Source organism: Myxine glutinosa, chromosome 1 (assembly GCF_964187855.1).
Source record: "Myxine glutinosa chromosome 1, kmMyxGlut1.1, whole genome shotgun sequence".
NCBI classification, from domain to species: Eukaryota; Metazoa; Chordata; class Myxini; order Myxiniformes; family Myxinidae; genus Myxine; species Myxine glutinosa.
In genome coordinates this window covers 124,011,568-124,035,825 of record NC_136261.1, presented here as the reverse complement: position 1 = coordinate 124,035,825, position 24,258 = coordinate 124,011,568, and positions in this window count along the sequence as shown.

Below are 24,258 nucleotides of genomic sequence, written 5' to 3'. Positions count from 1 at the left end.
GGGGTTCATCACCTTTTCATTGAATGTATGCGAGTGAATGTGCCGTTTATCACGTTTCTGAGTTAAGTGTGATGCCAATCAGAGAGAAGAAGAAGCCTACTACCAACTTCGTACACTTCCGGAATTGTTTGATTTATTTGTGTTCAAATGTCTGGCGATTGTTTTGTATTTATTTATGCGAATGTGTACTTGTATATAACTGTCATTAATTTTAAAAAGGCTTAGGCACTATCGAGCGTTTTTATTTTATTTTTTTAATCCAAAAAAACGAACTTTGTTTTATTTAAATAAAAAATTTTTTTTGCCTAAAACACTCCCAGGCACTCACTGATGAACCTCTGAAAGTTTGACGAAGATCCGTTCAGCCATCTCTGAGAAAAATGGCGACAGACAGACACACAGACACACAAACAGACCACCCAAACAGCTCTCTTATATAGTAGACTAGCTGAATGCACCCGGCGTTTCCCGGGTTCTTTTTGAATGAATTTAATCTTCTGTACATAGGTCTGACTCGAGCCCAGTATCAGTTAGTGCTCAACGATTCCTTGTGCTTTCTTCTGTCGGGCCCCGCGAGAGAGAATTTTGAAAGCATGTGTTGCAATCAGTCAGATATTCCTATTAAAAGCATAAGTTGTACTTCAAGAGAATTTTTGAAGGAGAAGAAGATTTATTGCGAAATGAGCCCAGCCCGGCCGAGGCGGCCTCGACCGGCCTCGCCACCTAGCCTATAACCTTCCCGGGGCCCGTCCCAACATTTTTTGTTTCAGAGGTTTCCTCCTATCTTTCACTGTTCAGGAGATTAGCGCGTGCAGACAAACAAACAAACAAACAAAAACTTTCTTTTATATACAGACTTGGCATTTAATATGGATTTTTTTTTTTTTCTTGACTTGGGTTTACTTTCTGAACTCAATATATCAATCTGGTGAGTTTCGTTTACACTTTGGTGATGTCTTTGTTGAAAGAACCATGTCACTGATTGTCTTTCGCAGCAAGAAGTCAATAACAGGATTATATCACAGGTGGCGTGACAAAATGCAAGGACAGGTACATTTGACGATTGGCTTCACAATCGGGTATATAAGGGTTGTTGCATTCTGTATTAGTGGAAAACAACTGCTGCACGTCTACAAAAGTTATTGCCGCTTCCTATGGAGATTTTTTTTTTTTTTTTGTATACAAGATCGAGGCTCGTGAAAGAGCGAACATTAATCACACAGAAAGACAAACAGACACATAAAACAAATAACATCGGGAGCAGTAGACAAGATGGGGAGAGAGGGGGAAGACAACAAACACAACATTTGAGAGCAGGGACCGAGAGACATGGAGACATCGAGAGATCTGTGGGAGGGAGAGGGCTTTGGGGGGGAGGCATGTGAAGGGGGGGAGGCATGTGAAGGGGGGGGGGGGGGTGGGAGAGGTATAAACATATGGACACTGCCAGGATTTCCAGGAAAGAAGTTGGAATTTCAAACAAGGTGGATCTGGGGTGAATTAGTGGGGGTAGAAAAGTGTGGCTTTACGAAAGATTATCCGTCAACTTGACAATGCTGTTTGTCATGGAGTGGTGGCTTTACGAAATTCTGGCATGAAACAGCGTGCTATTGCTCGGCAGTATGGCATCACTCAAGGTCAGGTGTCAAAGATCCTGAAACGAAATGATCAGAGGAGTGTCCCTACTCCAATACCGAGGCCAGGACGTCCACGCAGAACCACAAGGAGAGATGATCGCCAGCTGCACCGGTTAGTCCGCAATGGCTGTACCAAGTCAGCTAATCGGCTTAGGGCTAAGTGGCAGCAACTGACAAATGTGCCTGTATCCAGAAGGCTAGTCAACCAATGACTGGTTCAAGCAGGCTATCGTGCCAGGCGTCCCCTGAGAAAGCCACGCCTGACCAGACAACACAGCCAGCGCCGATTGCAGTGGGCCAGAGAGCACCGTCAATAGCAGCCAGGACACTGGAATCACGTGACCTTCAGTGACGAGTCTAGATTTCTGGTCTATCGTCAAGATGGCCAGGTCCGAGTGCACAGACAAGTGCATGAAGCCCACAACGAAGATTGTATAGTGCCAAGAGTCCAAGCTGGAGGTGGTGGGGTGACCGTTTGGGCTGCTTTTCATGCAGGGGGCAAAACTGACCTGGTTGTTCTGAATGGAAACCTGAACCAGTTCAAGTACAGGGTCATTCTGGAAGAAACATTGCTTCCATTTGCTCGTGCAGACATTCGAGGAAACTTTGTCTTCCAAGATGACAATGCACGGCCTCATCATGCTCGCATGATCCAACACTTTCTTGCTGACCGTGGCGTAGAGCATATGGAGTGGCCTGCCATGTCCCCGGATATGAATCTGATAGAGAACTTGTGGGCAGAATTAACGCGTCAAATCGACCACTTGGACCAGCAGCCGACCTCTGTGCGTGTATTGCAGCAGGCTATTGTCACTGCATGGCAAGCGATTCCTGTCCAAACTTTGGCAAATCTCGTGAACAGCATGCCTCGACGTGTACGTGCTCTCCTGAATGCTCGTGGGGGTTACACGAAGTACTGAAATGTTATTTTACTGTCCATAATCCCAGTCATAATTTAGCTTTTGTTTTTGTTGAATTTTTTTTTGGCTAATGTGCAAAATAAAGAGATACTTCTGGAAAATGTACAGAAGTTTAACACAGTACTGTCCATGAATTGAGTTCAATATCAGTTCACATCACTTTCAAGGATCAATTTATTTCCTTCGAAATGTCAAATGGGGTTTTTGTTTCTTTTAAAGGTCACATTAACAAAATCTAGAATAATTTCAACATAATTCCAATGAACTTTTGGTTCTAAGTCATCTGGAAAAGTAAGTTCACCCCCACACAAAAAATATTCCATATTAAATGCCAAGTCTGTATATACTAGCCGAAAGCACCCGGCGTTGCCTGGGTTCTTTTGAATGAATTTACTACTATAATTCATCTTTTACTCGCAGCCGTAGAAGATTGACTACTATAATTCAGCTCAGCTTTTAATTGCAAAATGGGCCCAGCCCGGCCGAGGTGGGCCTCCACCGGCCTCGCCACCTAGCCTATAACCTTCCCGGGCCCGTCCCGACATTTTTTGTTTTAGAGGTTTCCTCCTATCTTTCACCGTTCAGGAGATTAGCGCGTGCGGACAAACAAACAAACAAACAAACACTTTCTTTCATATATAAAGAAGATAAATATAAGATAAGATATAAGAAGAAGATATGAGAATACTATTAAGAAACTGAGTCAAATAATCATTCTTTAATTAAACATTGACAAGGATTTCGTTATGTTTTTAACATGGCCATGTCAGGTAAAATACCATAGGTCCCCTGTCTCCGGGGTGGTATTTGGAATAGATCTGTGTAACATGAAAGCTAAATCTTGAACGGTTTTTGAAATATTGCGTACACCTTAAAAAGAAGAAATTTATTTGCCCCAAAACTCTCATTTCTCCCATTCTAGTGTCAACAAGTCAATTCATATTCCAGTGTTCAAAATATATAATTCAATTGAAATTAAGTAGTTCCTCAATCATAGACTGACAGACTGAACCATTTACTTTGTGCTGCATGTGCAGGGTAAATATAGAAATAACTAAAATCATAAACTATGCATTACCATAAGCTTGCTCAATGAGTGAACTCCAAATTGCAATATCAATCTCTAAAAATGGAAAACAAGTCATGGTTAGGACATCCTATCTGTTGAAATATGGAGTCTTCATGATTTTCAACACTAGTTTTTGAACTCATTTAACCATATCTTCAACAAATTAGGGACACGAAAAGAGATGCAATGCAGTTTTATTATTCTTTCAACTACTTAAGAACCTGCTACAACTTGTAAGCCACTATCGAGGAATCACAATACTATGTAACTCAACAAAGCTTTATAACCATATGATTTTTTTGTGCCTCCGCCGACGAAATCGTCGGAGCGGAGAAATTATGTTTTCAGGTTGTCTGTCCGTCCGGCTGTCCATCCGTCCGTCCGTGATAGGTTTTCGTTACCGCGATAACTTGAGAACGGCTGAAGGGATCTTCGTCTAACTAGGTGCAGGTATGTATATTGAGGTAAAGATGAACTGATTAGATTTTGGGGTCACGAGTTCAAAGGCCATAGGCCATGTTAAGTAAAAAAAGATCCTGTTACCGCGATAACTTGTGAACCAGTGTTGGGATTCTGACCGAATTTGGTTCAGTTATGTAGAATGATGTAAAGATTAACTGATTAGAATTTGGAATTAAGGGGTCAAAGTTTGTAAAATGTCTATAACTTGAGAATGGCTGAAGTGATATAATTCAAACTTGGTACAGGTATGTATAAAGATGTAAAGATGAACTGATTAAAATTTGGGGCCAAGAGGTCAAAGGTCAAAGTCTGTAATAGGTCTATAACTTGAGAACGGCTAAAGGGATCTAATTCGAACTTGGTACAGATATGTATAATCATGTAAAGATAAAAGATTCGTTTTTGGGGTCAGGAGGTCAAGTGCCAAAGGTCAGCGGTCATGTCAGGTAAAAATGTGATAACTTGTGCAAAGCTGATGGGATTTAAATTAAAAGTTGGTACAGGTATGTATAATGATGTAAACATGAACTGATTAAATTTTGGGTTTAAGAGGTTAAGGGTCAGAGGTCATGTCAGGTAAAAATGTCATAACTTGAGTACAGCTGAATGGATTAAAATCAAACCTAATACAAGTATTGTAATGGTGTAATAATGTGGGCGGAGGCATATCGGTCGATTTCGTGACGTCAGAGTGCTGTTCGAGTTTATTACAATGTTACCCTCACATTGGAAAACTCTTCACATGGAACAAAAATGGGTTTAGAAGTTGCAGAAATAGTGTTGGTGAAATTATTGCTCCAACAAAAATGGTTGAATAGATATTGAAAACAAATGATTTATGTGTACTCACATTTATAGGCTTCGAAAACGTTTTGACTCTATAGAGGACAGGTATTAAAATGTTTTATTGCTTATGGAATTCCAGAAAATAAAACATTGAAGCTATTGAAGAGACATCAGCACTAAGGAAGTCATCAGACGGAGATAAAATCAGTACTTCAAGGAGACAAACTTTATACTTATTTATTTGTTATGCTTGACTTTATAATGAGGAGGACAGTAGGAGCCCAAACGAAGAGTATATGCATGGTTTGACCATTGAAAGATCGAAAATCAGACGACATCCAGAAAAGCAAATTTTACTTTGAATTACAAGCAAAGTCATGGAATCTATAATTGCTTCCGATGGCAAAGCTTTCCTGTTTTCAATATCCGAGTGATATCTGACCATCAGTTTGGATTCTTCTCGGTCACTCAACTGTAGAAATGCTTCTGCTTCTCTCAGCAATGGTTACAGACCCTCAATACCAAAAAATACGTTAGGGCCGTGTATCCGGACCTCTCTTTGGCATTCGACAACGTCTCGCGTTTTGCTTTGCTTGCCAAGCCCCACGCCTGTGGCACAGAGGGGCCGCCTTCATTCCTGGATTTCTGATTTTCTCCAGCCATGCAACCAATGTGTTGCCATCGGTGGAATCCTCTTCTCCCTTCTGCCAGTGAAGGCTGTAGTTCCCCCAAAGCAGTGTTTTGGGCCTAGTCTAGTTCCTCATCTATATTTAATGACCTATTTGATGCTCTGGAAATCCCACTTCTTTTTTGGAGATGACTCCTTATTGTGTCTGTAGTACAGCACCATCAGCACCAAGAGACATCAGCACTAATGAAGTCATCAGACGGAGATAAAATCAGTACTTCAAGGAGACAAACTTTATACTTATTTATTTGTTATGCTTGACTTTATAATGAGGAGGACAGTAGGAGCCCAAACGAAGAGTATATGCATGGTTTGACCATTGAAAGATCGAAAATCAGACGACATCCAGAAAAGCAAATTTTACTTTGAATTACAAGCAAAGTCATGGAATCTATAATTGCTTCCGATGGCAAAGCTTTCCTGTTTTCAATATCCGAGTGATATCTGACCATCAGTTTGGATTCTTCTCGGTCACTCAACTGTAGAAATGCTTCTGCTTCTCTCAGCAATGGTTACAGACCCTCAATACCAAAAAATACGTTAGGGCCGTGTATCCGGACCTCTTTGGCATTCGACAACGTCTCACGTTTTGCTTTGCTTGCCAAGCCCCACGCCTGTGGCACAGAGGGGCCGCCTTCATTCCTGGATTTCTGATTTTCTCCAGCCATGCAACCAATGTGTTGCCATCGGTGGAATCCTCTTCACCCTTCTGCCAGTGAAGGCTGTAGTTCCCCCAAAGCAGTGTTTTGGGCCTAGTCTAGTTCCTCATCTATATTTAATGACCTATTTGATGCTCTGGAAATCCCACTTCTTTTTTGGAGATGACTCCTTATTGTGTCTGTAGTACAGCACCACAACCCTCTGCTTGGTGATGACATCAGTGAAGTTCCGACTTATCTAGCAGTCAGGCGCCTTTAATCCTACCTACAGTGAGTATGCAATTAAAGTAGCTGGCAATGTGTTCTTCATGAAATTAGGATTCATTAGAAATTAGGAATTAGAATTAGAAATTAGGAATTTAGGAATATTTAAAAAAAATTTAGGGAAAAATTTAGGAAAAAATTATGAAAAATTTTAATTTTAGGAAAAATTTTAGGAATTTTTTTAAAATTTTATTTAGGGGAAAAAAATTTTAGGATTTTTCTTTGGGGGAAAAAATCGATATATATATTTAGGGAAAACATTTTTTTAGAAAAATTAGAAATTAGGAAAAAATTAGAAATTAGGAAAAAATTAGAAATTAGGAATTAGAAATTTGAAAATTAGAATTAGAAATTCATGAGGAATTAGAAATTAGGAGCATTCATTCATTCATTCACATCACATTCATTCACATTTAATGCCAGGCTATGTACTTCCTTTTCCCCCATCATACTTCACAAGAATATTTATGCACAATAACATGAACGTTTAACCCTCATAAAGTGAGATACTATATTGAATTATATTTTTGAAGTGTACTGTATACAATTACTTTGTTTGCTTCTGACTGTAATAGCCTGCTGAAATATTTATACATTTAAAGCGAGCAGATGATATATTGCGTGTCTTTGAACAAAAGTTAAAGTGATTAATTAGGATGACATGCAAGTTATATGAATTTTACTGATATTAATTATTAAAATTCTTCTTTAGATAGAAACTGCCGGGGCACCAATTGAGTATAGTAGTTTACCATCTGGTTTGTGCATGGTGGTGGCCAAGTGGAAAGAGAACCAAACTAGAATCCTAGAGATCATGTGTTCAAATTCTGCTTCAAGTGACAATATGAAGGATCTTGATTCTAAGCTTATAGAAACTGAGATATTCTTTGGAGAATCGTAATGTCACGATTCGATAGCCACTAAAACTGTACTGGCTCATTAATGACCTTCAGGTTGAAGGCATTTCTGCCTGTAATGTTGTAGTTAATTACCTCTACCTGCAAAGGTTTATGTTTGTCTGTCTATCTGTGAGCAGGATATCTCAAAAAACTATGGACAAATCGGATGAAATTTGGTGGAGAGGTTGAGTGTGTGACGAGGATGATTTGGTAAGATTTTGGTGAATATTTGGATTCGGATACTTGAAATTTTAAAGTGATTCTTCACCATTGAGAGATAAAGCCAAAGGTAATATCTCAAAAAGTTATCCCTAATCCCTCATATTTACTAAAACATATTGTTACGGTTTTCCGCCGCCCTTCCTACCCTTACCAAGGGGGGATTAAGCCCCTTGTTCTTTCTGGGCCGGCAGAACCGAGACTTGAAACGCCCCTTCCAGGCAAACGCAAGGTAGGATTTCGGGACCAAGTCTCGCACGTACCTAAATACCTGCGCCGCCACGGAAGCGGGGAAGCAAGCCTCGCACGAGCCACGTGTAATTTGAGTACACCGAGTGGATTGCGTACCACGTGGTCCATGCAGTTTTCTAGTGTTGGAACCCGATTCGAGCGGTTCTATTCGTACCACGCTTAGTCAATGATGGAAAACACAGGACGGTCGAATAAAGGAATAACAGGATTTAATTACTATTATTTACACAAGTATGTACAATTTGGTAGAAAGTAGACACAGAGCAGAACTTAATCAGTCTTATGCTTAAAACCCAGACACGGGCCCGGTCACACTCACACAGGGGAATTGCAGGCAGGATGATGTTCACGCGCTGCCTTGGTCGCCCAGGATCGGAGGCCCGGCGTGCTCTCCACGGTCCGAGAATGTCCCGCGGAGATGGCAAGCAGGTGGTGGAAAGGATCCTCGTAGCGCGTCTCTCGAACAAAAGGCAGCAGATGAGGCAGGAAGGTGGGAGGGAATGTACGCGTCTCTTGGCGCGTTGAGTCACCAGCGCGCTATCACTCACATAACCCAATGCAATAGAGGCTCAGCCTCAAGCTCAACCGAGTGTCACTTAACACGAGTGCTTATACTTGGTTCATGCGCGTCTTTCTCCGATCTGGTAACTCTCATCAATACGCGCCTCTCCAATAGCTCATAACTCACCGAACTCACCGCACTCAACTCGCTGAACTTCCTTGAACTGCTCTGGTGGGGGCTTTGCGCGAAGGGTTATATGGACACGCCCTGAGCCCTCTCGAACGTTCCAACCACGCCCTGTGACGCATTGCCGCAGCCACTCCCTTTGAGCCCTGATTGGCGGCTTGCGCTTACCGTTGGCTTCTTCGCCGTCCTCATTCGGTCCCGACCCGACCTGCCAGGCCTGCCTCGTGCAAATTCGCGCCAAAAAGCCAAAGGCAGCACAAGGAGGCATAAGGCGGCATAAGGCAATGGAAGTATGAAAAGGACCTACTCTCATTATTCTACTCAACACAAAACTAACACAGGAAAAGGACTATTCTCACACATACTATGAAATAACTGAACTATCGTGAGGCTATGTGTTGTTGTGTGACAAACTATGAGGGGGGAAATTTAACCTTTATTGTACAAAACTCAAAACCGCAACAATATTTTTCTCACAAACTACATGTCCGATATGGACTAAATTTGGTACGATGCATCAGAACATTAAGGTCTTGTGCTGTTTTTTTCCCCATTCGGATTCGCCCCAAATAAGAGGCAGAAAAGGGGGGTTTTGCCTTAAATTCAGGTCATTTATTTTGACATCTTCTTAGAAACCGTGGGGAAATAACCATCAGTCCCCCACTACGCTATGTCTTTTTACCGTAGCCTGAGGAATGGAGACCTGGCCAATTTCATCTGATTTTGTTCAATGGACGATCCACAGGTAACCCGAGTCCCTCTTTGTCTCTTATTTCCCAGTCCTATGACAGTGTTTGATTCGTTCTGCTTTGCAAGTTTCGATCTTTGAGTGATTTCTACTCTGTTTATCTGTCTGTCTGTGAGCAACATATCGCATGAAGATATCTCGAGAGATGCATGTATTCAGAAGAAACTTCGTGGACAGGTTGGGTGTGTGAAATGAAATGAGCCACCTTTAGAGGCCATTTTTCCCCGCAGTGTAGGGGTTGGCCTTTTTCGGACACCGTGGTCCCCCTTTTGAAGCAATGTTTTATCGCCGGATGCCCTTCCTGCCGCCAACCCTGTTAGTCACCTCTTGCAACACACAGGGAATTATCAGTGAACTGGTACTCAATTTGCCGACCTCGGAAGGATGGCGGGCTGAGTCAAACCCCCCTGGCATTAATTCAGTGATCGACTGAGATTCGAACCCAGGATCCTAGTATCCCAAGCCGGCACCCTAACCGCTGAGCCAACACCAGGCCTAATATTGGGTGTGCGAAGACTAAATATTTCGATTTTGGTGAAAATCCAGATCTGGATACGAGAGTTTTTCTTAAGTTTCGACATGATTCTTCACCATTGAAAGATGGGGCCAAACGAAATATAGCATGACATTTCAAAAAGTTGTGGATGGATTGTGACAAAACTAGGTGGTTGAGTTGGTTAGGTGACAAGAACAAATCGATTCGATTTTGATTCAGGTCTGGACGCAAATTCGGCCTATCAGTGTGATAGAAAACATTAACTGTTCAGCAGTGTATGCGTTCCGTCGAGTGCTGTTCTAGTTCCTAATGCACTCAGGTCAGCTATAACTTGAGCGACTTTAAAATACTTCCTCTGAATAGGAAGCACTGTTTATAATCCCTCAAAACAATGTTTTTTAAATATTACGGAAAGTGAATTTGGGAAAGGAATCACACTGGCTGCCCAAAAGTGCTACTATACATATAATATAAAGGAGTGAAGATTATCACGCACTTACCAAGTATCCCTTGCTGAAATGAGCCATTGGGCATGATTTGCTGGAGTTAGCATCCTGCCAACATACATAAAATGGAATGAATCTGTTGAAGCCCATTGTCCCTTTTTGTTGTAACTGTATATATATATATGTATATATATATATATATATATATATATATATATATATATATATATATATATATATATATATACATATATACAGACTTGGCATTTAATATGGAATATTTTTTTTGTGGGGGTGAACTTACTTTTCAAGATGACTTAGAACCAAAAGTTCATTGGAATTATGTTGAAATTATTCTAGATTTTGTTAATGTGACCTTTAAAAGAAACAAAAACCACATTTGACATTTCGAAGCAAATAAATTGATCCTTGAAAGTGATGTAAACTGATATCGAACTCAAATTCACGGACAGTACTGTGTTAAACTTCTGTACGTTTTCCAGAAGTATCTCTTTATTTTGCACATTAGCCAAAAAGAATTTCAACAAAAGCTAAATGATGACTGGGATTACGGACAGTAAAATTACAGTTCAGTACTTTGTGTAACCCCCACGAGCATTCAGGAGAGCACATAAACGTCGAGGCATGCTGTTCACGAGATTTGCCAAGGTTTGGACAGGAATCGCTTGCCATGCAGTGACAATAGTCTGCTGCAATTCACGCACAGAGGTATGCTGCTGGTCCAAGTTGTCGATTTGCCGCGTTAATTCTGCCCACAAGTTCTCTGTCGGATTCATATCTGGGGACATGGCAGGCCACTCCATATGCTCTACACCACGGTCAGCAAGAAAGTGTTGGATCATGCGAGCACGATGAGGCCGTGCATGGTCATCTTGGAAGAAAAAGTTTACTCGAAAGGCTGCATGAGCAAATGGAAGCAATGTTTCTTCCAGAATGACCCTGTACTTGAACTGGTTCAGGTTTCCATTCAGAACAACCAGGTCAGTTTTGCCCCCTGCATGAAAAGCAGCCCAAACGGTCACCCCACCACCTCCAGCTTGGACTCTTGGCACTATACAATCTTCGTTGTGGGCTTCATGCACTTGTCTGCGCACTCGGACGCAGTCATCTTGACGATATACCAGAAATCTAGACTCGTCACTGAAGGTCACGTGATTCCAGTGTCCTGGCTGCCATTGACGGTGCTCTCTGGCCCACTGCAATCAGCGCTGGCTGTGTTGTCTGGTCAGGCGTGGCTTTCTCAGGGGACGCCTGGCACGATAGCCTGCTTGAACCAGTCATTGGTTGACTAGCCTTCTGGATACAGGCACATTTGTCAGTTGCTGCCACTCAGCCCTAAGCCGATTAGCTGACTTGGTACGGCCATTGCAGACTAACCGGTGCAGCTGGCGATCATCTCTCCTTGTGGTTCGGCGTGGACGTCCTGGCCTCGGTATTGGAGGAGGGACACCCCTCTGAGCATTTCGTTTCAGGATCTTTGACACCTGTCCTTGAGTGATGCCATACTGCCGAGCAATAGCACGCTGTTTCATGCCAGAATTTCGTAAAGCCACCACTCCATGACAAACAGCATTGTCAATTTGACGGACCATCTCCAGAGGAAGCGGCAATAACTTTTGTAGACGTGCAGCAGTCGTTTTCCACTAATACAGAACGCAACAACCCTTATATACCCGATTGTGAAGCCAATCGTCAAATGGACTTGTCCTTACATTTTGTCATGCCACCTGTGATATAATCTTGTTATTGACTTCTTGCTGCGAAAGACAATCAGTGACATGGTTCTTTCAACAAAGACATCACCGAAGGGTAAAAGAAACTCACCAGATTGATATACTGAGTTCAGAAAGTAAACCCAAGTCAAGAAAAAAAAAATATTCCATATTAAATGCCAAGTCTGTATATATATATATATATTAGAACACCTCAATTATTCCAGTTTAAAAAAAAATTTACGCAGTTTAATGTCTAGTGAATAACCTGAAATGGTACAAAGGTAAGCAGTAAACTGCTCGAGGTTAAAAAAAAGTTTAGGTTAGCAAAAACGGGAAATAATGTAAATTGCACAGTTAAACCAAGCAGTAAAAAAAAGGCCTTTTTCAGGGAACAAGTAATGGGTTAACAACTTTCAGCTGTTCTGCAGCAACGTAAGTAAATTAAGCCTTGAACGTTGATGCAAACAATTCCTACAGGTGTCCCAACCTCTGCTGATTACCTGATTACAAACCCACAGTCTGTATAAAAGCAGTATTGGAACAGACTGTTATTACACCCTCTGAGGCATTATTTGGACAATATTGCACTGTAGGAAGTAGTATATTGGAAACTGGAGGAAACTCTGACAGGAAGAGGTCTGGCAGACCCAAAGCCACAACAGAATCAGAAGACAAGTTTCTGCGAGTCAACAGCTTGCGTGATAGGCGGCTCACAGGACAACAGCTTCAAGCACAGCTTAACACTGGTTGAAGTAAGCAAGTCTCAGTTTCAACTGTTTAGAGAAGACTTCAAGCTGCAGGTTTGACAGGTCGAGTGGCAGTAAGAAAGCCATTGCTAAGATGGCAAAATAAGAAAAAGAGGCTTGCCTTGGCCATGAAGCACCGCCAGTGGACTAATGAAGACTAGAAGAAGGTCTTATGGACCGATGAATCAAAATTTGAAATCTTTGTTTCATCACGCAGGGTTTTTGTACGCCGCCGAGTAGGCGAAAGGATGGTTCCTCAGTGTGTGACACCAAAAAAACTCTCCAAAAATTTCGTCCGAATCTGTCCACAACTTTTTGAGATATCCTGCTCACAAACAAACAGACAGGGATGCAAAAATAACCTCTGCCCACTTTTTGTGGTGGAGGTAATGAATACACTCATTGGAGGTGCTGGCTGTCTTTTCAGTGCAGTATCACCCTACTCTACAGAGGGCGCTGATCTATACTTTGCCATGGCCACGGTGTGATTAAATATAGTCCTGCACTAAATTTCGTTTTATGTTTCCCCTTGTGGGCTCAATGTTGAACCCATTTGAGACATTCACAATATTAAACCGTGTTCCACATTTGGTGTTTTGTGATTATTTTATTTTGGTGATTTCATATTTCATTTCATTTCGTGACTCATTTGGTGATTATCCTGTTGACAAACAAACAGATGGGATTATTGCAATACTCACACATGCTTGGTTGTGTTATAAGCAAAAATGGCTTCATAACTAATTTTCCAGTTTAAAGTTAGATAATCACCCTTCCAGAACTAAAGTGTTGGGATATATTTGCACTTACCATTGTCCTATTTGGGGATTTGGAGTAATTTTTATTTTAAAAATATTAATGATTTTTTTCCCTTTGCATACAAAGTCTGGAGTCATGGAAATTAAGGAACAGAGCATATGAAGCAATGCACTGACAGTATAATAATGGGTTAAAATTTGGATGCAATAAAGGGATGAACAGACATGATAAGGAGAGAGATGGAAGGAAACAAAACAAAAGTTTAGGTTAGCAAAAACGGGAAATAATGTAAATTGCACAGTTAAACCAAGCAGTAAAAAAAAGGCCTTCTTCAGGGAACAAGTAATGGGAACAAGTAACCGTACTGTACCTTACCGTACTGTACCGTCTTCTACCGACTCCTCTCTGGCCTTGCCCCCCCAGCCCTCTCTGGGCTCTGTCCCCCAAATATTCCTACAGGTCGCACAAGATCTGCCTGCAACCCTCTTATGGTTAAACTGCCAAAATCAAGACTTTCTGCTCACCTTCACTCCTTCAATCCTCTTTTCTCCCGCCTCTGGAACAAACTCCCTCACTCTCTTCAATCCCACTCTACCCTCCAGGTCTTTAAAACAGCTGTTCACCACCATCTCTTATCCTCCCCCATCCAAAACCTTGATCTTTTCTACCCCCGCTAATTTCGGTCCCCATGTGTTTTATACCTCTCCCCCCCCCCCCCCTCCCCTCCCACGCCTCCTGCCCCCAAGCCCTCTCCCTCCCACACTTCTCCCTGCTCTCAAATGTTGTGGTTGTGTGCTTCCCCTTCTCTCCCCATCTTGGCCCTCCGCTCCCTCTTTTGTATATTTTGTTTGTCTGGTTGATTTGTTTGTGAAATAAATGTTAGCTCTTTCACGAGCCTCGATTCAGTATACCAAACCTGAAACTAGAAAGAGCAATCAGAGGGTGCAGACCCTCACCAGGACTTGTTTTTTGTGTGTGTGTGTGTGTGTGTGTGTGTGTGTGTGTGTGTGTGTGTGTGTGTGTGTGTGTGTGTGTGTGTGTGTGTGTGTGTGTTAATTGTACATACTTTTATGACGTACTCACATTGTAATAGTACATACTTTATAGACGTAATCACATTCTAACAGTACATACTTTATAGATATACTCACTTTCTAATTGTACATACTTTATAGAAGTAATCACATTCTAATTGTACATACTTTATAGACATACTCACATTTTAATTGTACTCGCACATACTTTATAAAAGTACTCACATTCTCACAGTACATACTTTATAGACATACTCACATTCTAATTGTACTAGTACATACTTTATAGATGTACTCACATTCTAATTGTACATACTTTATGGACGTAATCACATTCTAATTGTACATACTTTATCGATGTACTCACATTATAATTGTACATACTTTATAGATGTACTCAAATTGTAATTGTACATACTTTATAGATGTAATTACATTGTAATTGTACATACTTTATAGATGTACTCACATTCTAATTGTACATACTTTATAGACATATGATAAAAAAATTGCGACACACACACACACACACACACACACACACACACACACACACACACACACACACACACACACACACACACACACACACACACACAAGCAAACGGCTCTCTTATGGCGTTTTTCCACCGCGGTACCGTACTGTAACCAAAATCCGTGCTGAATTTGGTTCCTGCTATGCAGCTATGGATAGGTACCAAGCGAGCCGAACCCGGAGCTATGGGTGGAGCTAGCAATATGGCAGACCGTTGATTGGTCAATCACAATCGTCAATTCAGGAAGAAAGTGAAAGGTAGTCGTAATGTTACTAGCTATATATGAAGGCTAACATAACATACTTGTAGTGTCCGTAGATTCAGTAAACAGCAACAGGAACGAGAATCCAGAGGTATTCTTTTTCCTCCTTCTGTGCATGCGCACCCTTCCTCCATTAACCCCCAATCACGTGGTTCACCGAACCAAGAGACACAGCGATACTGTACCTGTATTCTTTGTTTGCGCCGACGAACAAGGCCCAAATCTTCGTTGTCAGTCTTCATAATTGTCTGCAAAAGTTTCTTTCTCTTTTTAGCTGTCCTTCTGGCGTCTTTCAGCTTCTTCTCAAACACATCTTCTCTCTTTTTGCATTTCGCTAAAAAAAAACTCATGTTCAGATAAAACGAAAACCCGAGGAAGAAGGGTTAGGTCAAGTTCCTCCATAGTTGCAGAGCTGTTTACAGTTTAGTGTCGCATGAGAAACTAGAGCGGCACTCAGTAGAGAGCATACCTCCACCTGGTGAACAGTTTACGTTTTGTATCCCAGAGTAGACCAGAAAATCACAATACAGAATCACATTTAATCAAAATCATCCGTCCACAACTTTTTGAGATATCCTGGTTTGTATCGTTTTTGGCTCTATATCACAATGGTGACGAATCACTTTTAAAATTCTACTAGCCGGATCCGGATCTTCACCAAAATCTAATCATTTCGTCCTTGTCACATACTCTACATCTTTGCCCAATTTCGTCGGAATCCGTCCACAACTTTGTGAGATATTTTGTTCACAGACAAACAAACAGACAGGGGTGAAAACATGACCTCCATCCACTTTTGGTGAGGTAATGACGTCATCAAAGCAGTCGCATTTTTATCGTCACTTCAGATAACTCCGCCTATTTTCACGGTTCTGTTGTGCGATGGAAAAACGACACAGGGATTACCGAACCGTACTGTACCTTACCGTACTGTACCGTTCTGTGCAATCGAAAAGCGCCATTATACTTTAGTATAGACTAGCAGAAGTACCCGGCATTGCCGGGCGGGGGAGGGGAGCGAGCCCCTTGGGAAAGCGAGCGATTTTTTTTTTTCATAGAGTCATAGCGTCATAGCGTTCATAGCGTCATAGCGTTTCATAGCGTCATAGCGATTTTTTTTTCATAGCGTCATAACGTTCATAGCGTCATAGCGTTTCATAGCGTCATAGCGATTTTATTTTTCATAGCGTCATATCGTCATAGCGTCATAGCGTCATCACGTGATCGCTCTGAGCGAATCAGCGCCCACCTGCTCTGATTCTGTTGATTCCGTGCGCTGAAATGCGCTGAGGTAAATATGAATAAAAAATATGGATCGTCAAATATTTTGAGTTCGGCCATGTTCGTCCCAGGCTCAATGGCCATGTCTATGTCAAATATCAAGCACGTAAGCCTCTCCGTTTAGGAGTCTATCGGTAACATTACACACACACACACACACACACACACACACACACACACACACACACACACACACACACACACACACACACACACACACACATACACACACACACACACACACTGTGTTTTATATATATAGATTAGGACTTGGATGAAGATCCGATCACATTTTGGGTCAAATTTATGCATAAATACAGAAAATTCTAAAGAGTAAAGGGTTCACAAACTGTTCCTCACCACTGTAGCTCTTTCACGACTCCTGACTCTGCATGCAAAAATAATTTACGAGGCGATTATGTACTGCCAATTTGAAGTCCTGGAGGGAAGAGTGGGATTGAACAGATTGAGGAAGGATGTTCCCTCAACTGTAGAATGGAGGAACAAACACATGGAAGCGAGCAGTGAGCCTGGATTTTGGGAGTTTTGCAAAATATGCCCCCAACCTGTCTGCGATGGGGATGCAGCAGGTCCTGTGGTTCTTCTTCTTTGTATTATAGGCCAAGCTTTTGAGAGTTTGGATCACACAGCGTCAAGACTTGCCAGATGTGAAGTGAGGATGCCATCCCTTACATTGCTCCTTTGGGCAAAGGCCTTGTTGGATGTGAGTTCAGATTTAATAGGTTCCCTTACAAGGACCATAGGAGGAGGCCATTAGGCCCATCAAAGCATGTGCAATGATTGCCAACCTATGCTTGTTTGTATATGTCCTATCCTTTTAAAATGCTGAGTATCAAGCAAGTTAAGAAATTCTTCGATTTAAAAATACTAGGGCATGCCCGTACTATATATATGCCCGTACTATATATCTATCTAAAATTATATCCCCCCCCTCTATTTACATGAAATGGTTTGGTCCATTCGCAACGCCAAAGCGAACGGCGAACGGCTTGCGAGTACAGTGACAATCCCCCCCCTCTATTTACATGAATGGTTTGGTCCATTCGCAACGACCACAGAACCCCCCCCCCTCTATTTACATGCAATGGTTTGGTCCAAAGCGAACGGCTTCCGGAGTTTGGTAAAGAAATCGCCATCGCGTGCACAAACGCGCAGGAAAGCGAATGAATCGCAAATTCGTTTTTATTAGTTTTAAAACGTAGTTTAACGCCAACATAGTTTGCAAACGTGAAATAAATGAATACGCTCTCAAATGTGCCATCCGAGGCAGAGTGTGTCCTCCACGTTCGGCACACGCGATCGTTCGCTGCTCTCTGATTGGTTGAATCGTTTTTTGGACATAGCTCGGTAAGTAATTGTCCGATTAATATGAAACCTTGAAAAGGCACATCCTCGGGTCCCCAGCAATATACCTGGCAAGTTAAAAGTATATCGGACCCGTGGTTGTCGAGAAACAGCGGTCACAGACAAACGTACAGACAGAGATTACTGGAATTATAGATAGATATATACAGTTTTTTTTTGTTTTTTTTTTAAAGAAACTTTAAATCTTTGGTATGACTCGCCGTGGTTTGAACCCCAGACGTCTAACTCACAGCAGGCACTCTAACGATTACGCTACTGAGTCTGGTTACAAAGGACCTGGCATGGCAGATGCTGCCCAGAATTTATCTGGTTTTGTTGGCCAGCTTGGCAACATGGCCTGCCTCGGATCCAGGCTGATGGGGAAGTCCAGAGGTTTGAGACTGAGGTTCTTGTCAATTGTGGAAATAGAAAGGTGTGTTTCTTTGACACATTATTTTAAATCACAGAATATACTGTATACTTATGGTACAATATTTATCACATTTCAAAAATCCCTGAACAAAAAAGTGCAGGTTAGATGTCCATATTATTTATTTAATTTTTTTTATGGACTATAGTTCAAGTAATAGTGCCCAATGCCCATATGGGGATGCTAATTTGAAGGAATTTTCGTCTTTTTTAGAATGAAGAATTCATCTTTTTCAGATGAATGAAAATAATGGACACATCTATTGGGGAATAAGAGGCATTCATGGGTTAAACCAAGCAGTCTTGCTGAAGCACATCGTGAACCACGCATAAACAAACACCCCATTCATTGGAGGCATGATAGCAGGTTCATATTACAAAGGCGTTCAATCTCCAAGTGACGTCACGAGGTATATCACAGGCATAATATATGTAAAAGACATAAAAGTTCGATTTTAATTGTATTTCGAAATGATTGCTGCAAGCCAATATGAGGGATTGATCAGAAGCATGTGGCTCCTTCACGACCACGGTGTTTGTGTATTACGCGCACGTCTCCATTGAATCACAGAGACTCCTCTGCTTGCAAACTGCAGTTATGCTTTCTTAGCAACGGGATCTAATGCCGACTGCTGCTTGATTTACAATAAAGGTAGGGTGGTGTGAGCTTGGTACATGTGTGAACACATAGATGAAGGGTGTGTGTGTGTGTGTGTGTGTGTGTTTTTTTAATTGGAAGATTCTCTGTTTTCTGGACTCAGGGTTGTGAATTTCGTTTTTATGGCTTGGAGTGATATTGGGGGTACTACACCAAATGCACTGAACTCCCAATTTTTTTAGGAAAATATGATTACATACATCTGAACCCAATGGTCATGGGTCATGAAATGATACAGGTTCACATCCAATTTATTGTGTTGATTTGTCAATGATCTGCTGATGTCTTTGTATGCCTTGTAAAAGTACACTTATATTTACTATCAGGTATTTGTATGGGTGTGTGATCTTCAAGCTTAATATTAAAAATTAAAGTCTTAATAATGAGGAATCACCTGCTTTCTATTGTCTTTTTTTTTTGTGTGTGTGTACAAGATCGAGGCTCGTGTAAGAGAAATCCTGCTATGGATCAATAAAATAATAATAAATCATCAATAAAAAATCAATAAAAAAGACAAACTGACACATAAAACATATGATAAAGGGAGCAGAAGACAAGATGGAGAGCAGGGACATCGGGAGATCTGTGAGAAGAGGGGTGGGGAGAGGTTGGAAAGGTTAAAAAAAAAAAACACATGGACACTGCTAGGTCTTCCAGGAAAGAAGTCGGTATTTCAAAAAAGTGGATCTGGGATGAATTAATGGGGGTATAAAAGATTCTGGTAAGGGTCTGGTAAGCAAATTCTGTAATTCTGGTAATTAACGGGGGTCTGGTAAGCAAAAAAACATTCATTATGGGTTTTTGGAAGATTTTTGATGACCATTCCTGATCTTTGGATACTCTTCTCAAGTTGATTCTGACAATTAACTAAAACAGTGTTGGTTTCACCTTCTGGAGTCATTGGTATGTCAGTACGCCTGATCACACTACCTTGGATATGTTTTACAAGAAATACTGATTAAAGTATTGAATCAGTTATAAAATTAATTAAAGTATTTAAATACTGATATTTAAGCATCTTCTTAGAAAAGCAAGCCTATACGTACTGTGTCGTTAGAAGAGACGTCTATGCTTTCGATATTTGATGGTCATTTTAACAATCGGTTTGTGTTTCACACTGAATGAAAAGCGTTTAAGTAGAGCATGGCGATTGTGATATATGACAGGTTCGACGATATGTTTGGCATGAACGGCATATCAATCAAAATGGCGGTGTGTGGAGAGTCAGCCGCAGCACCGCCGTCATGACATCAGACGTAATCACATCACCCTGTGATGTCACCAGATTCTCAGCTCTGATTGGTATACGTTTGAGGGGACATACATACATACATACATACATACATACGGACAAACACTTCTAGACGGCTTTGCCCGATGGGCTACGCCGTAAAAAATATATATATACGGAGCTATTCCATGTTCCGCAATATTACATCACAATCCTTTGTTCGTATCGCTAAGCTCTTCTGCAAATATCTCAAGCCAAAAGTGTGTGTACTCTGTACAAGGCTATTAAATGTGGACTCGTTGGTCTATTAAATCCTATAATCGTTGGATATAACACAGAATTGGGATGGCGCCTAAGTTGGGATATTGGAAAATCTCAGAAGCATAACCGTTCGGCAAATTACAGAAGTTATTGTTCACTGCGATTCTATTCCAGAAATGCCTGAGCCTCATAAAACAATTTTCATGAAACGATTGAAAGACAAAATGTATCTCATGCTTTTGATGACTTTTATAAAATAAATTGCAATTAACATATATACTGCATTGCCTTTTGTATTATCAGGACATAATGTATCGAAGTGGACATAAAGGGGTCAACATCCAGGATAGCCATGGTTCCTTTACAATGAACATAGAGCTTAGAGTTTGCTGCTCATTCAGGTACAATCTGGAACAATTGAGTGCTGCACTCCTCCATTTCAGTATGGTTGTTGTTGTTGTTGTTGTTGTTGTTGTTGTTGTATAGCCCCGTACATTTCTCTCAAACAAGCCCACGGCATGGAGACAGCCAATCGATCTTGCAAGAGCGACCCAGAGATCCCCCGCATCCAGAATGGTGTAACCCCATCTTCCCAAAGTCAAGGCCATGACAGAGTTAGAGAGACCAGAGAGAAAAGGCCGGTCCATGGGGACCAATCGGCACTCTGACCGTGACTGCACTGCCCTGACAAATCCGGGCAGCAGGAAAGAATGGGGAAGATTTAGCCCTCGACTTTCATTGGGTGTACAACCACTGCGAAGAGGTGTCCCAATAGTTGTTTTCAGTATGGTTTTGGACATTCTGGGTATACTGATGATCTTTTATTCCTAGTGACCACAGATGAATAGTGCTTTGGATCACCACGGTGAAGCAAGGATTGGTGCTCTTAACATTTCTAAGTCCTTCAGTAAAGTGTGGTAGAATGTCTTGTTCAGAAACTGGAGTCATATGGTATTTCAGGAGAAATGGCTGCCATTATAGCTGCATTTCTTATCGATTACCAAATTCCAGTGGTACATGAGGGTGCAATCACCCCCACATAGCATCAAGCCAGGTGTTCCTCAACGTTCTGTACTGGGCCATAGATTGTTCTTGGTGTACATCATTGACTTATCAGACCACAATTCCTGTTTAAGTACCACTCTTGATCAAGATTTAGAGGATGTGGTAAGCTTAGGAAAGAATTTGCTTGCATATCTCAACAATACTCAGTTGATGTCCACATCTCAAACAAAATGTCCATGCTTTACAACTTCAATCATATACAGCATACTTCAATCCAACGGGTTCTTCTCCGATGCAGAAACTCCCCGAGTTCTGGCTGCTTAGGTTAAATATCTGTCCCAACCTCAGCCGGGAGAAGTATATTTCTGATATAGCAAAACGTGATTCGAAACACATTGGCTGTCTATACTTTGCACAAAGATACCTCTCTCCAGCAACTCTTTTATGTCTATGTAAGACTGTAATGGAATATTGTTCCATGTCTGAGATGGTGCACCTGCTTGTCATCTTTCTCTCCTTTACAGGATCCAGCACAGTGCTGTCAATTTGGTAGGGCATGACTTGGCATAATCGCTGGAGCCTCTTTCAGTCCAGCGTTCTGTAACTACTTTAAGTCTCTTTTATAGATATCATAATGGAAGGTGCTCTGGGTTGTTGGGTTTTTCAATCACTTCTGTGTGTCTGTCTGTCTGGGCAGTACCATTTTAAACATTTGAGCTTTTGTCATAAAATTTTCAACAAATTTTTATCATGAGAATATGGTCCACCTTTCCCCAGATCCACCTTGTTTGAAATTCCAACTTCTTTCCTGGAAGTCTTGGCAGTGTCCATATGTTTTATACCTCTCCCACCCCCCCCCCCCCCCCCCGTTCCCATGCCTCCCCCCCAAAGCCCTCTCCCTCCCACAGTTCTCTCGATGTCTCCATGTCTCTCGGTCCCTGCTCTCAAATGTTGTGTTTGTGTCCTTCCCCCTCTCTCCCCATCTTGTCTACCGCTCCCGATGTTATTTGTTTTGTGTGTCTGTTTGTCTTTCTGTGTGATTAATGTTCGCTCTTTCACGAGCCTCGATCTTGTATACAAAAAAAAAAAAAAAAAAATTAATAATTTGGTCCAAAGGCCAAAGCCACATGGAATCGTCAATTTTATCTCCAATTGATGAGTGATTTTAAGAATTTGCATATTGCATCAGTGAAGCCAATTGCTTTTGAGATAAAAAGGTCAAACTCGCCTAAAATAACAATTTTTTTGGTATTTATTTAGTCGTTTTCTTCATGTGCAGCATGTGGAAGATTTCCTAATACAAAGCGGACGTGGACGGGCTTAGCATTTTCAGATGGTTTTAATTTAATTTGTTAAATTTAATTATCCAGCATCTTTCTTTTCCTTCATGTGCTTCCTTCCTTTACGCTCTTTTCTTCCAGTCCCAGTCGATTTGATTTTCATCCCCTGAACCCTAACCCCCCTCTTGTGAGGTGTCAATATGAGTAATTTCCGCACTACTTTATCCTGAACTCAGCATTGACCCTGCAATGGTGCATGCCCTTTTCACTCACCCCTACCATATTTCAACACACTATCCTGTTTCCTTATATTTCTCCGATGAAGGTCAACCTGTCCCTGACCTGAAACAGCCTCTCCCTGACCTGAAATATCAGCCCCTCCCTGACCTGTGTGGAAGTCTGAATGGACTTCCAACTGTTCATGAGATGTCTTTCTCTTAAGAGTAGGCAAGCTATCGCTAGCATCTTGTTTGAAATTTGTTTTTCACTTAATTTAATTCTCAGGTTTGATAAGTGTCATTCGTTGTTGCTGTTTGAAGGCAATGGCAAACCTCCAATTATGGTCTCTTCCCATTAATGGTTTAAATCCTCACGGATAAAGATAAAGACACCAGTTATTATACGTATATATATATTCAATTCAATATATACCGTCACGTGAAAAAGTAAGTACACCCTTGGCTCTAATAGGTGGTGTTGCCCCCTTTGGCAGAAACAACCTCAAGTAGGCGTTTCTTATAACTCTCTACCAGTCTCTGACATCGACTGGGAGAAATTTTTGCCCACTCCACCATGCAGAATTCTTTCAGCTGTGCGATGTTTGAGGGGTTTCTTGCATGCACAGCTCGTTTCAAATCACCCCACAACATCTCGATGGGATTTAGATCCGGGCTTTGACTTGCCCATTCCAGAACCCTCCATTTCTTTCTTTTCAGCCATTCCTTGGTGGATTTACTGGTATGTTTAGGGTCATTGTGATGTTGCAAGGTCCACCTTCGGTTGAGCTTTAGTTTTCGGACAGATGGCCTCACATTATCCTCAAGCACCCTCTGGTACAATGAATAATTCATAGTGGATTCTATGATGGTGAGCTGCCCAGGCCCTGATGCAGCAAAGCTGCCCCAAACCATAATATTTCCACCACCATGCTTTACAGTTGGTATCAGGTTCTTGTGGTCAAATGCTGTCTTTGGTTTTCGCCAAACATGTCTTCTGGTACTGTTGCCAAATAGCTCTACCTTTGACTCATCTGTCCAGAAAACATTGTTCCAGAAGTGCTGATCTTTGCCTCGGTGTTCAGTTGCAAACTTTATTCTTGCCCTGATGTTCTTTCTGGACAGCAAAGGTTTCCTCCTGGCACACCTCCCATGTAGATCAAATTTGTGCAGCCTCTTTCTAATGGTAGACTCGTGCACTTTGACATCAACAATGGCAAGAGCTAC